This window comes from Anopheles aquasalis, chromosome 3 (assembly GCF_943734665.1).
Source record: "Anopheles aquasalis chromosome 3, idAnoAquaMG_Q_19, whole genome shotgun sequence".
Classification (NCBI taxonomy): domain Eukaryota; kingdom Metazoa; phylum Arthropoda; class Insecta; order Diptera; family Culicidae; genus Anopheles; species Anopheles aquasalis.
Window position 1 is genome coordinate 35931564 of NC_064878.1, and position 12500 is coordinate 35944063.

Here is a 12500-nt window from a genome sequence, read left to right on the forward strand (position 1 = left end):
GTTGATTTTTCCACCGCCGAAGGCCTCTTTTGATCCGTGGTTGGGTTTTCCGGCAACGGCCACCCATTCCCGGAGGTTACGTGAAGGGTTCGGTTGAGTCTGGCTGTGGCAGGGACTTTTGAGAGTGGAACTGTTTGTTTTACATTAGAGTTATTGATACGTCAAGACCTTTGGGGATAGGTTTGAGCATTATTCGTACTCGCCGATCACTTTTGTCACTCGAAATGGTGTCATCGTCTTGTCGTGAATGTGACATTCTAACGTTTTCAATCGTCTGTATCAAGCGTCAGAGAACTTGAAATTAATTGCTGATAGCATGCCTGATTGGTTTATCAGAGTGTTATTTAAGAGCGTTTCAATTTTGCATAGCAATTTGGAGAATGAACAATTTTTATTTAGGGTATGTAATGTCGATCATATGATGATGAATGATAACGATGAAATAATCGTTTTAATAGACTAAAAAAGCGACCTTTTAAGGGCATTTTGCATCGTATTTGACTACTTTTTGGGCTCTGATAATAGCTTTTAGTTCTTCAATAGTCTTCTGTTTGCTGGCATACACGTTATTCTTCAAACAGCCCCATAGAAAAAGGTCAAATTTCCGTCGAATTCACCAAACGAGGCATAATTTTCACATTTGAACGATTATTGTAAATGTGTAGCTCTTTAATATTAATTTTAGTGGCGTCAATCAATCTATTACTAAAATGGCATAGGCTGATGTTACAGAATGGCGGAGTTATTGAACATTTAAATGGTTCCCTTATAGTTGGAGCACTTAGTATTAGTTGTACAAAGGAAACCAAAGGGAAAATCTGCATTGAAATGTGAAGGAAATATTAGGTAGGGTAATAAGTGTTTTCGTATTTTGGCAATAGATGGCTTTGGAGACGCCTAGCTCCACCGTTATCATATCATACCACGTTGTTTTAAGCGATGTATTTAATGTATCTTTTAATCAAAACAAAATAGAATTTGGAGAAGAGGGCAAAATGTTATAGCTGTTCAAAGATGTGTGAAAATAGTGAAGAAATTCGCTATATTTTGATTTCTAATATTTTTTCTATAAAAAGGGAAGAATGCCTCGTAAGCCACCAATGAAATTTGTGAAGTTTACGAAGACGATGCTGTATCAGATCGCGAGACTCCAAAGACATCTACTGCCAAAATACGATTACCCAACCCCACCTAATATACCAACAGAACACTAAAAAACTAATACGATAAGGAAGAGAAATATCGACTACAATCGATAGTGTTGTAGCTCTCATACAAGACATAGCAAGGGAAAAAGACTTATTGCCGTATCAATTAAGACATGTTCCCGATAAACATACACCCACGCAAGAGGGCAGCCGACACTAGTTCCGACATAGTTCGAGTCACGCTCCCTTAGGATCATGCAGCAAAGATAGTGACAAGGGTTGCGTGCAGATAAAAGCAATAAAACTCTGTATATTCCGTGTGTAAAGAAAAACACGAGAAAACGCACCCTCTACGGATCTGGGTGTTCCGCTGATATTGCTATCCACCTATTCGGATACAGTTTACACCTGCTATGCAATTTTTATTACTTTTCCTCTTACCATCGGATCTGTTCTTGAAGCAAACAATATATAAACAATTCAAATCCGTGATCAGTATGGAGCTGAGATTTTTGCTTATATTTTACGCGCATCGTTTCCTAGGCTGATTCAGGTCATGATTGGCAGACCTTAGGTAGCATTTTAATTTACTTTCAAAATTGCTCTTAAAGATCAAAAGAAGAGAAGACATTCGTTGGCCATGAAGTGCGTGTTTGACATGTTCGCACAAAGCCAGGCCCAAGCTTCATACTTCCGCTTAGTCTTGACTTGTTGCAGGCCTAGAGTACAGCTAGAGCAATTTAGCAAAAGCAAAGCAAAAAAAGAACAACACACCTCTCAATATGATTCCCATTTATGACTGATGTGGCTCAGGGCTTTGGGCTTTGAGTTGAGCCATGCTGGTGCGGAGCGGTCGGAGCCGAGACCGTACCAACAAACAACGGGGCAGTCAATGTCGTACGTGCAGGGCCCCAGACAAGCCTTGCAGACATGCACAACGCAACAGCAGCAGCCCGGCTCCGGCTTGAGCTCCGGATAAATGCCGGCACAATTAAAGCGAAAGGGCTTACCATCTTAATCAAATCGACGGTAACGAAAGGTGAAGCTGCTGCTGCTGCTACTCCTGTTGCTCATGCTAGCACAGAGACTGGCGCCAGAGCGTCGTCGTGTATGCGGATACAGCGAATACCCGCTGAATCCCGCCCATAAAAAGGTCCTTGCAGACACATAAAACCTCCCGACACTCCCGCCAGGGAGCATGTATGTGCAGCATTGGCGACAGTGTATGAATAAACATCTTTCTTAACACATAATAAAACACATTCACATGCACGACCCCACCCGAATGGAGCCTTCTCCTTTGTGCATCCTTTTCTGCTTCTAACTCTATGTGTGGTGTCCTTTCCTCACCCCCCTTCCTCCCCGTCTGTAGTATCATGAGTGGCCCCCGGGAGTACACGGCGAGTGCGTGAATTTCGCATATAGGCCTCATTGGCATGAAGGGCGCGCGTGTGGTAAGCTTTCACAAACGAGCGCACACTCATAAAAACCTCGTTCTCGGTTGAATTATGGATATATTCACTTGACTTCAGGTCGGTCGCTTGGGTGGCAGATTCCCCCCCAAAAAGTGTTGTTGTTTTTTTCTTCTCCTGTTGTTCCTGCCTGCCAGTGTCCTCTCCTTAGCACCGCTGCTGTAACAAAGTGGGATGTTGTGCCACGTGGTAAAGCCACCGATTTCACCGTCGTGGTCGTGGTCGTGTTGTACAACATTGTGATTTTATTTTGGTTTCCCTTTTTGGCAGCAAGCGAAGGGAGCAGGGCTGGTACGCGAGCTCGCAGAATCTCCGACATGCGATAACGATGACGACGGTGATAGTGCAGAACGCGGTGCTTAGGATGATGTTGATGATGATGCGCACAATCATCTGCTTAACACTGAATACTACCCTTCATGCTTTCATGAGTCAATATTGAAAAGTTTCCCAAAGGAAATCAAAAGGAGGAGAAACTAAACCACATTGGAATTGACGCGTTAGTTAGTAAAAAATTGAACTAAAACATGTGCAAATACTGCTCATTCTACCGTCCAAAGAAATGTGCCAAATTTTGCGCCCTGACGAAGGTAACTTTTAGTCCTTCCCCCAAGGGCTGCTCGGTGTACCGGATAAACCTCCAGCGGATTGCAGCCACGGCACGGTCTTCACGTGGTGTTGTGGATGGGAAACGAATAAATCATGAGCTCTATTATGATCATTGTTATTATTACCGCCAACATTCGCCACCGCAGCTGATGATGGAGAGGGTGCTCTGGTGTATGAAATTGTGTGGAGGGATTGTTTGTCACAAGCGCCCTTGTTCCGGTTGTATGTGTGCGAGTCTGTGTGCAGAGAGTGTTTTATATTCTCGCTTCTCATGGCGCTACTGCTGCGCCACGATACACCAAGCATTACAAAACCAACGAACCCGCAAAACGATTCACTTCCACCAAACCATGGCAGCTGTCAAGCGAACCGGAGCATAATGCAAAGGAGCCTATGACGTGGTAGAGAGAGAGAGAGAAAAAGGAGAACGAGAATTCGTTTGGGGATAAAATCCCATTCCACCACGTGCGCCCACCACGAACGTGTGTGTCATCCTCAAGAGCTTTCCTGGAGGGGGGGGGGGGGGGGGCAGAGAGGAGGAGGGCACATTTGGGGGGGCCAACCTGTTGCCCTCTCGACAGCGCAACAAGTGAGCCTTCGATTGCATGAGGCTCACGTTTGCTCTTTCGGCGGCTTATGCCGGAAGTGCCGGAAAGGACATATAATTTTTTATGACACCTTTTTGGGTCCTTTTCCCTCCCGTCCGCGTGCCCCCCCCGGGGGTAAAAGGCGAAGAATGGGGTCGCGCGATTGGCTTCATCAATGCCCGGGGCGGTTTGTCGGTCGGTGAGAAGGCGAAATGTTTGGCGATTAATTTGGAGCTAATTTCCTTCCGGAAGGACCGAGAATGGGACCGGGACCGGGGCGCCGGGAACTGCCTTGGCGGTTTGCGTGTTATTGGGTGCGTGATGGAGCTTTATTGCCGGATGCCGCCGGTGTCGCCAGGGTGGGATAATTGAAGTGATAATTTTTTATTGTCTCGCTGCGTTCCTTGTCAAGAGGGGGGGGGGGGGGGCTGTTGGAGGAGGGGGATGCGTACGTTGATAAACTTGAGATAATTCGGTAACGAGTACATTTGGCACGGAATGAAGTGTGTTTCATTGTGGAGGAGGGCGGTTGGTAATTGAAACAACTCAAATTAGCGCTCGATCGGTTAGTAAGCATGCATTTAATTAGCAAAGTCCCATTAACCCCCTGTATGTCACGAGTAAACACACACCGACACACTCACTAATTGATGCACTTGTAAGCTTAACACACAAAAAAAAAACAGCTGTAGAACCCTTCGCTAGCGCTGGGAAACCCATTTGAATGGAAAATGGAACAAAGCGGCGAATACCCGGGATGGAAATGAATGCAAAAAAGAGGGGCTGGATTATTTGTGGTCCATCGGCTTCCCCAGCATTAAAACCGAAATATGATAAAACAAACATATTCAATGGTGCTGCACCCATTGTTGAACATCACCTTTGGTGGCGGCCTTTGGCCCCTCTCCTTCCCCAAACCGGCGTACAACGGGAACGAAACGGACTGACATAAAGCTCAGGCAGAGTGGAGTTGCTTTATCAACCGGGCGGGTGGGCGGGCGTGCATACTAATTAATGTTTTCCTTAATAAATTGCCCGATGTTATGCGCGCGCGAGAGGGTAATGTCGAAGGAAATGGCACCGTTTAATCAAACCACCCATTGTGGCGTGACTGTCCGGAGCGTTTCCGCCACGGCACCATGATACGCTACCCCGTGGAACACGCTTCCGGTGAACCCGGTGAGTGGCCACACCCACCCCGAACAGACATGGCCGGTCTGGCCGCGGTTTGGGCAGGTGGAACCTTACGCGACGCTTATCGCGGTCAGTGCGAAGCCAGGCAGCCAGCAATCTACGGGCTGCAGTCAATTGAATTGCAGGACCATTAGCATGGTCCGGCTTCCCACACTCCCCGTCACCCCTTCCCTTCCCCCAGCGATGGTTTGGCGTGTGGTCGGCTAAAAATAGCTTACCATTGTTGTACATAAATTATGTGTAAATGTGATAACTATTCGAGCTACGCAAGATCATTAATTACAATCCATGGTCTCTGTGGTGAAGTGTTTTTCCTCCAGCGATAGTGTCCCTGTCTCTGTGTTTGCGCGAGTTTCTCTATCGTTATCGTGACAGTCTTTTGATGGTCAGGTTTCCCACCGCGTGCGTTTGGAGAGTTTAGGTGAAAAACTAGCATCAACGTCGTGTCTTCGTGAAGCAGTGAGGCTGGCGAATGGCAAACAAGCGATAATTACACTAGTGTCTGGGTTTTTAATGTTGTTGTTTCGCTGGAGCTACAAAGCTTATCTGGTGTTTCTTTTTTGTTGCAGATGAACTTAACGGAAAGGAACGCGAACGTGAGTTATTAGAGAGACAGTAAGTATCTACAATCATGAGTTGAATACATATTTTAATTTATGTTTATGTTCTTGTTCAAGATTGAAACTCGAGACATTCTAAAGAAATGATCAGAATTACAGATCTGGTAATTGATTTTTTTTGTAATCAAGAGATAATACTATTTTTGAAATATTTAGAATAAAGATAAATCAGATTGGTTTATATTTTATTTTGTTCTATGATCAAAAGACTTATTTCTGGCATCTACAGAATTGGCCGGTCATCTCCTGATTTTTATCTTCAAAGATCTAGACAACGTTCGGTTTTACATTGCCATGTACCACAAATGCTATACAAGGAGTTCTGCAAAAATCGAATAGTGCAAGGCAAGGGCTAAGACAAAGGGGTTTGCAACAGCATTTATCGGCCAAGCTCCAATATTGTTTTTTGGTCAGAGCATAAATATGAATGCGGTCTAGTCATATCCTGTTCGATTCACTTAGAGTAGTTTTTGACATCAGACATTTGAATCAATCGTTCCTTGGAGGTAGCTCAAAAGCTACCGCATCCTTCCAATTCCATCAAACTGGCAGCAGAATTTTATTTTTTGGTGAATATCTACTTTTGCGGTCGTTCGGAGTGATGAGTCACTCCGCATTCTTTCACATTCTTTCAAAAAAGTACCGGAATTAGCCGATTTAAATCTGACTGGGCAATCGGATCAAGTGTCGCAAGAATTAAGGACAGTTGTACAAATCTTGGATAAAAAAAATCAACTTGATCTGATTGCCCAGTCAGATATAAATCGACTATTCCGGGAACTATTTTGAACGAATGTATATTGAATTTATTGTGACTCTTCAACCTAATGCACTGTTATATGATGTTCTACTTTGATTAACGCATAGTTTTCATCAGAATCAATTTTCTCAAACCATTTGAACGTAGCTCATCTTTGAGCGAATCATCTCCAGAGCGGAATCTTCCTAATCGACAAACTGTCATTTCATGATTCCTTATCATAAAATTCGTTAAAAATAACAACGTAAATTGTGTTGAAAATGCTATTGAAAGTGAGTTCACAATACACACAATAAAAAATAAATTACGCGCACTTTTTTTGTAAGGCAAACTAAAAATCGCTGTTAAAATGGTTACTTCCATCTGAGTGGAAAAAAACGCAATTACTTATGAAACAACCAAATATTTAACAGTATCAAAATAATTGTGCAAACAGTTTGTGAAACTTTGACCAGTTGATGGAGGCACCACACTTTTCATTTGCTGAAACGGAACTGGATCCAAAAAGCGCCCTGAAGGAGTGGCTGCCACTTGAGGTCCGTCGAGTGTTCCTCTCAAAATATCGTCGTCTGCCATCGTGCCGTCGAAATGCATGCCCTTCGCAAAAAGGGACACCAAATGATAAAATGTAATCCAATTACCTTGTCACCATATGGTGTGATACGCAGTAAATTCAATCCCTGCATGGTGGCCGCGGCCTTTTGGGGGGGGGGGGGAGGGGAGGTGGACCACTTGTCGAGTGGTCGAAGAGTGGCGAGGTCCAACGATAGCAACGAGGTCCATTCGAGGCCGACGATTGAACGATAAAGTTGTCGTCCAACCTCCCCCGGACAAGCCGGATGCGGTAATGTGCATGTTCCTGGAAATTTCGCAAACCTCTCTTCCTGGTTCAGATTTTTAGGATCCCAGGACAGGTTCCCCGTGGTGCGTGGCCGTGTCCGTGCGAGATCGTTCGCGTATGGTCACGATATTTATCTAATTACTCACGAGTGCCAGTTAATTTGATTCCCTGACCTAATTGTAAACCATCGAACGAACGGATCGGTCCCGAAGCTGAGCGGCCGTTCGCTGGTTGGCCAGCGTGATCGCTGCCCCGAACCGACCGAACGTGGAAGAGATAGTGATTTGATCCGTTTGGCATAGCAGGGCATGGCTGGGAACGATGTGATTGGTTGGAAAATGCCGCCACACCAGGCGGAGTGTTGATGAATGGAAGCTTGCTGGGCCAACGCTTTGCGGTTCCTGCTGCGGTTCCTGCTGCGGTTCATGCGTCGACTATCCGGGACTGCGATGACGATGTAATGTGATTTTCGTCCACCGAACCGTTGTCCATGGCCGTGACATACACTGACTATCACCCGCCACCCCGTTGGGTGCATTATCGCAATGTGTGCCATAAGTTAATGGGCGAGTTTTGGTCAACATTGAAATTGATTAAAACACTTTTTGATTGAAGTTCAAATTGCTCCGTTTCGTGAAATAGTGAAAACTAAACACTATAAAACTCTACTATACCAGGTGTATCCCCTAGAAAACTGCTGTTTTTAGTCATCAAAAACCAACAATAATTTAAAAGAAAACCAAAAAATAAGTTATTCAATGTATTATCCTTTGCTATTCTCCTAACTTTATGACAATTCGTGGGTATCACGCTAAAAGAATTCCATTTTTTATAGAATAGAAGTCCTGTTCGGCAAGCACGTGACGCATCGACGGAAAAAAGATGATTTTCACAAGAGCCCAGGTCTAGTGAATTAGCTGAATGAGACGGAACCTCTAGTTGAATGTATTCAAGAAATGTTGGACCATTTTTGACGAGTTCGTTTGTGCATTGTCTTGGAGAAATATAAAATTCCAATGTCTTTGTACATAATCCAGATTTTTTTACGCAAAACACGGTGCAATTTAATTAGTTGTTGGTGCTAGTGGTGACCATTAACAGTTTAAACAGGCTACACCTGCTCATAGAACACGACACCCAGGTATTCTCACCAAATGTACAGCATTGTGCTTAGTTCATAGTGACTTGAACTTGCGGAATAAGTATATGATTGGCCGGCATCTACAAACGATTTGTTCGTTTTAAATTCTCAAAGTATATCCACTTTGCATCGCCAGTCATCACAAAATGCTGGAACGACTTTCGTTTTTGTCTAGCAAGCAAAATTTCGCATATGTTTTGGCGTCGCTTCATAAGCCTATCCCCGTTTATAAGTCCATAAAAAAGACATAAAAAAGTCCATAAAAAAGACCCGTTTTTGACGATTTTTTGTGACGTAACCATTCAATTTAATTTTTCCAAGTAAATAGTTTATTAATCTACAACTTTTGACAAATATTTGGTATTGTTTTGAGCAATATTCATTGAAAAAACCCATGGCATGGCAAAAAAGTGATGCTTTTTTTTTTAACATATTTTGATATATAGTGATGCTTTTTGCGATTCTGACAAAAAAAACGAGCTTTACATAATTGTTCACAAAAAAGTATCAACAATTTTAATAAAATCTCGACGGGAATACCTGGAAAAGAGTGTCCAGATTATGTGTTAAAAATTTCAAAACGATCGGCCCAGTAGTTTTTACGGTATGATGGGCACCGACTTTGAAAACGTTGGTTTAGGGAAATGCTCTTCAAAGTAGCGTGCTGCATGGATCCTTGTATGAAAAGCGGATTTTCAAAAATCTGTATCTTTGTTAGTTTTTCCTCGATTGGTCCAAAATTTTTACACAATATTCTTGAAAGGATCAGCTTTCAGGGAAAAATGTTAAAAATATGTGTCACAACAAAAAAAATAAATACTGAAGCCCCCTTAAGCTTATGGAAATGGCTGGTTGGGTAATTCTTTACTACTTGCGGAGTATTTTTTACGATTGCGTGTAAACCTCATCCAAAAGAACCTGCAATTCAGTGTCCCAAATTTCTTTGGGTCGATTTTCACGCTTCTTGTAACTCAAGTCAAAACGGTCATCTTTGAACCGAATCAATCTTTGCAAATGATGTCCGATATCACATTATCATCATAGGAAAACCGCTTGATGCTATACAGCTTGCAATTTCATCAAATTAAAGCAAAAAAGTGTAGCTTCCCGCATATGCTCTTTTTCTGGCACAAAACTAGATATGATTGTTAACAAATGTCGAACTCATACAAAGAATGGTATGAGGAGTCGAATTCGAATACAAGCAAACAGCGAATTTAAGGTTATACACTTGGTATCTCCACAGAACTGGTAGTAGAGCAAACTAAAATCCTCCGGCAACAAGCTCGTATTTAACCACACCAGGATGGTCTCAACATACAACACATTACCACGAAACGTGGCCGCTTGTTTGCTGAACTAACACAACGAACCCCTGGTTTCGTACTTAAAAACATTGTCGGACGGTCGGAAAAAAGTGTTTCGATTATTCTACCCGTAAATTGTACTTTGAAAGTTGTGCGCTCTCGTAAATCGTATCAGCTAGGGGGGCAAAATGTAATTTCACATCCGATGCATAAATTCAAACCAGCAAACTCTCCTCCACGTGATGATAAAAACAGACCTGAACCACCGGCTTCTTGGATAGCAAGACGGCGGCGTGTATTGGTGTGTAAAAAAAGGGCAAAGCAACCAGCTACGCCTGGCAACCGAGTAACTAGCAATGCGTGCGTGCACTTTATGACGCCCATGCGGGCACAAGCATGTGCAAATGATTGCATTTTGCAGATAGAGCCGTAAGGAATGGGAGCTGGGTGGGTGGGATAAGAGATTACAATACAAAAAACAAAAAATCTTCTTCGGTATCTCACACCACTATCAACCACCGTGGTGGTTTGGCACTCCCCCGGTAAATGGTAACCGATGGATGGGGCAACTCGGAAGGAGGAAGAGTGAGCAAAAAATGAGTTGGATGCCTTGGAAAAACCGCATTTCGAGTGCCGGTATCGCGTGTCTGTGTAGTGGCCAGGACGACAAAGGAACCAGGGAACCAGTGGCAGGCAACAACAATTCGTTCGCGCTGGTGCTGCTGGACCGGTCTCAGGTGCTGCTGGCTACCGGGATGGCACACCTCCTTGCCTTGCGCCCTGGCCACAGTCGCACAAGGCAGGACAGGACGCGCGAGACGCTAGTGCTCGTCTAGCCGGAGCCAGGCTGATGGAATTTATTTACCATCTACATTATGGCTTTGAATTTAATTAAAATAAACTCTTTTTTAGTACGAAGCGACTTAGCAGCAGCAGCGGCCGCGTGTAAGCAAATAGCTCTGTTTACCTTTTTGTGTCCGCCGCCAGGAGGTGTTCTGGGGAATTCGATGGCGAATCTCTCGACTGGTGGCAATCCTTTTCTATCTTTTGGCCCATTCTCTCCCTCTCTCTCTCTCTCTGGACTGGAAGTTTTCCCCTTTTTACCATCATCTTCTCGTGTGGTGGGCTGTGGGTTGTAGTCGAGAGTGTTTGGACGGCGCTGATTCCAAATAGTAAGCAGCATCTTGGCGTCAGCATTTACAGAACCCGAGAGAGAGAGAGAGAGAGAGAGAGAGAGAGCACTTCCGGCGAGTCACGGATAGTGAACACGAAAGAAGGAGATCTTGTCCCGGCACCTGCTCCCCTCCCGATGTGCCATTTAATGTGTTTGGCTTATCTGGGTGCGGCGACGGAGAACTTCGAAGAACCGAGTGTATCCGGAGTCGCTCCGGCCAGTGGAGGGTGAGATCATGGGTTATAGGGAATTGATGGCTGGTCTCGGTGTGGAGCGGGCCACGGATGAAGGTGTCGGTGTATACGCCACACGGAAGCATCTATCTTCATTAAGAGTCCCGTGGCCGGGTGCGTGGGCTGCTGGAGGCTACGACACCAAGTCACACTTATCCGCCCTTTATTCGGTAAACAGGAAAAACGGTGCAACCGTCCGAAGGATCTATGTGTCGTTTTTCTTCATCTCCCCACAGTTCCGGTGGCCGGCAACGCACCGCGACGACGACGACGACGACGACGACCGAAGAGGGAACAAATTTCTTCCAGATTTAATTTAATGGTTGCCTTTTTTTACTCCGGACAATCTCCCTCTCCCTCTCTCTTTTGCTTCAGACTCCGAAATAGCTTCCAGCGAACACCAGAGAGGGCACCGGGGCCAAAAAACGGGAGCTTCATTCACTCCTTTGTCCGAATCCGGCAGCCAGTGGCTTCGTTATCGAGGGTTACCGGACGACACTGGGCGAGTTGGAGCAATTTCGTGCCTCGTTTATCGTTAAATTTAGATTAAGATGGAGTTAATTGTAAAATTCAATTTAGCGAATAGCTAAATAATGAATATAATGAACTGTGAAACTCTACCTTGGGACACCTTGGAACACGAGGCGGCCACCAGCCGTTCTGGGAACGCAGCGATAAGTCCAGTCCAGTCCTGTTGGGTGGCCTGGTGGTACGGCAAGGATTTGCAGCCATGACCATGGTGGACTAGAATATAAAAAAGCGGACCATCCGGCCTAGCTTTCGCCCACATCCACGCGAGTCTCCGAGGTTGAAGCTGGCAAAACATTAAAAAGGCATGTTCGAGGGATTTGCCAGCAGCGCGGCTATCCCTCCGGAGGTGGACACCATTTGCATGATGAAAATTAATTCCTTGGGTGCACACCCCGATCCCGGCCATAGGCGGTTTCAAATTTTACCGATGACTTACTGGCATCGTTCGCGGTGACCCCGGATCTAGGATCAAGGCGAGCCGTTTCTTCAATCTCTCTTCTCGTACCATAATCCAGCATCAGGAGCTGATTCTGGTTGTGGGAATTTTTGGGTAATGTTTAATCGATTTTTCGGATCGCCTTTTTGTGGATTAATCGTTTTGAAAGGTTCGTGCCTGGTGAAGGGACGCTCGGTATTAACGTCGATAACAGGACCGCACGGTCCAAGAGTTCAGCGGAGCACGTCTTCAGCTATTTCTGGATTCTCATCTTTGCATTTCATAAGAAAACTACCAGCATAAACAATCAACGAAGCGCCAAATTTGGGGCCAATCTTTTTTAGCTTTTCATGTCCATCAATGACGCATTCTGAAGTCACTCAGAAAGAATAATTCACGCAACAGCCGAAGCGCAACCGAACATCCTGCGAGCGATCTTGTCCTGAT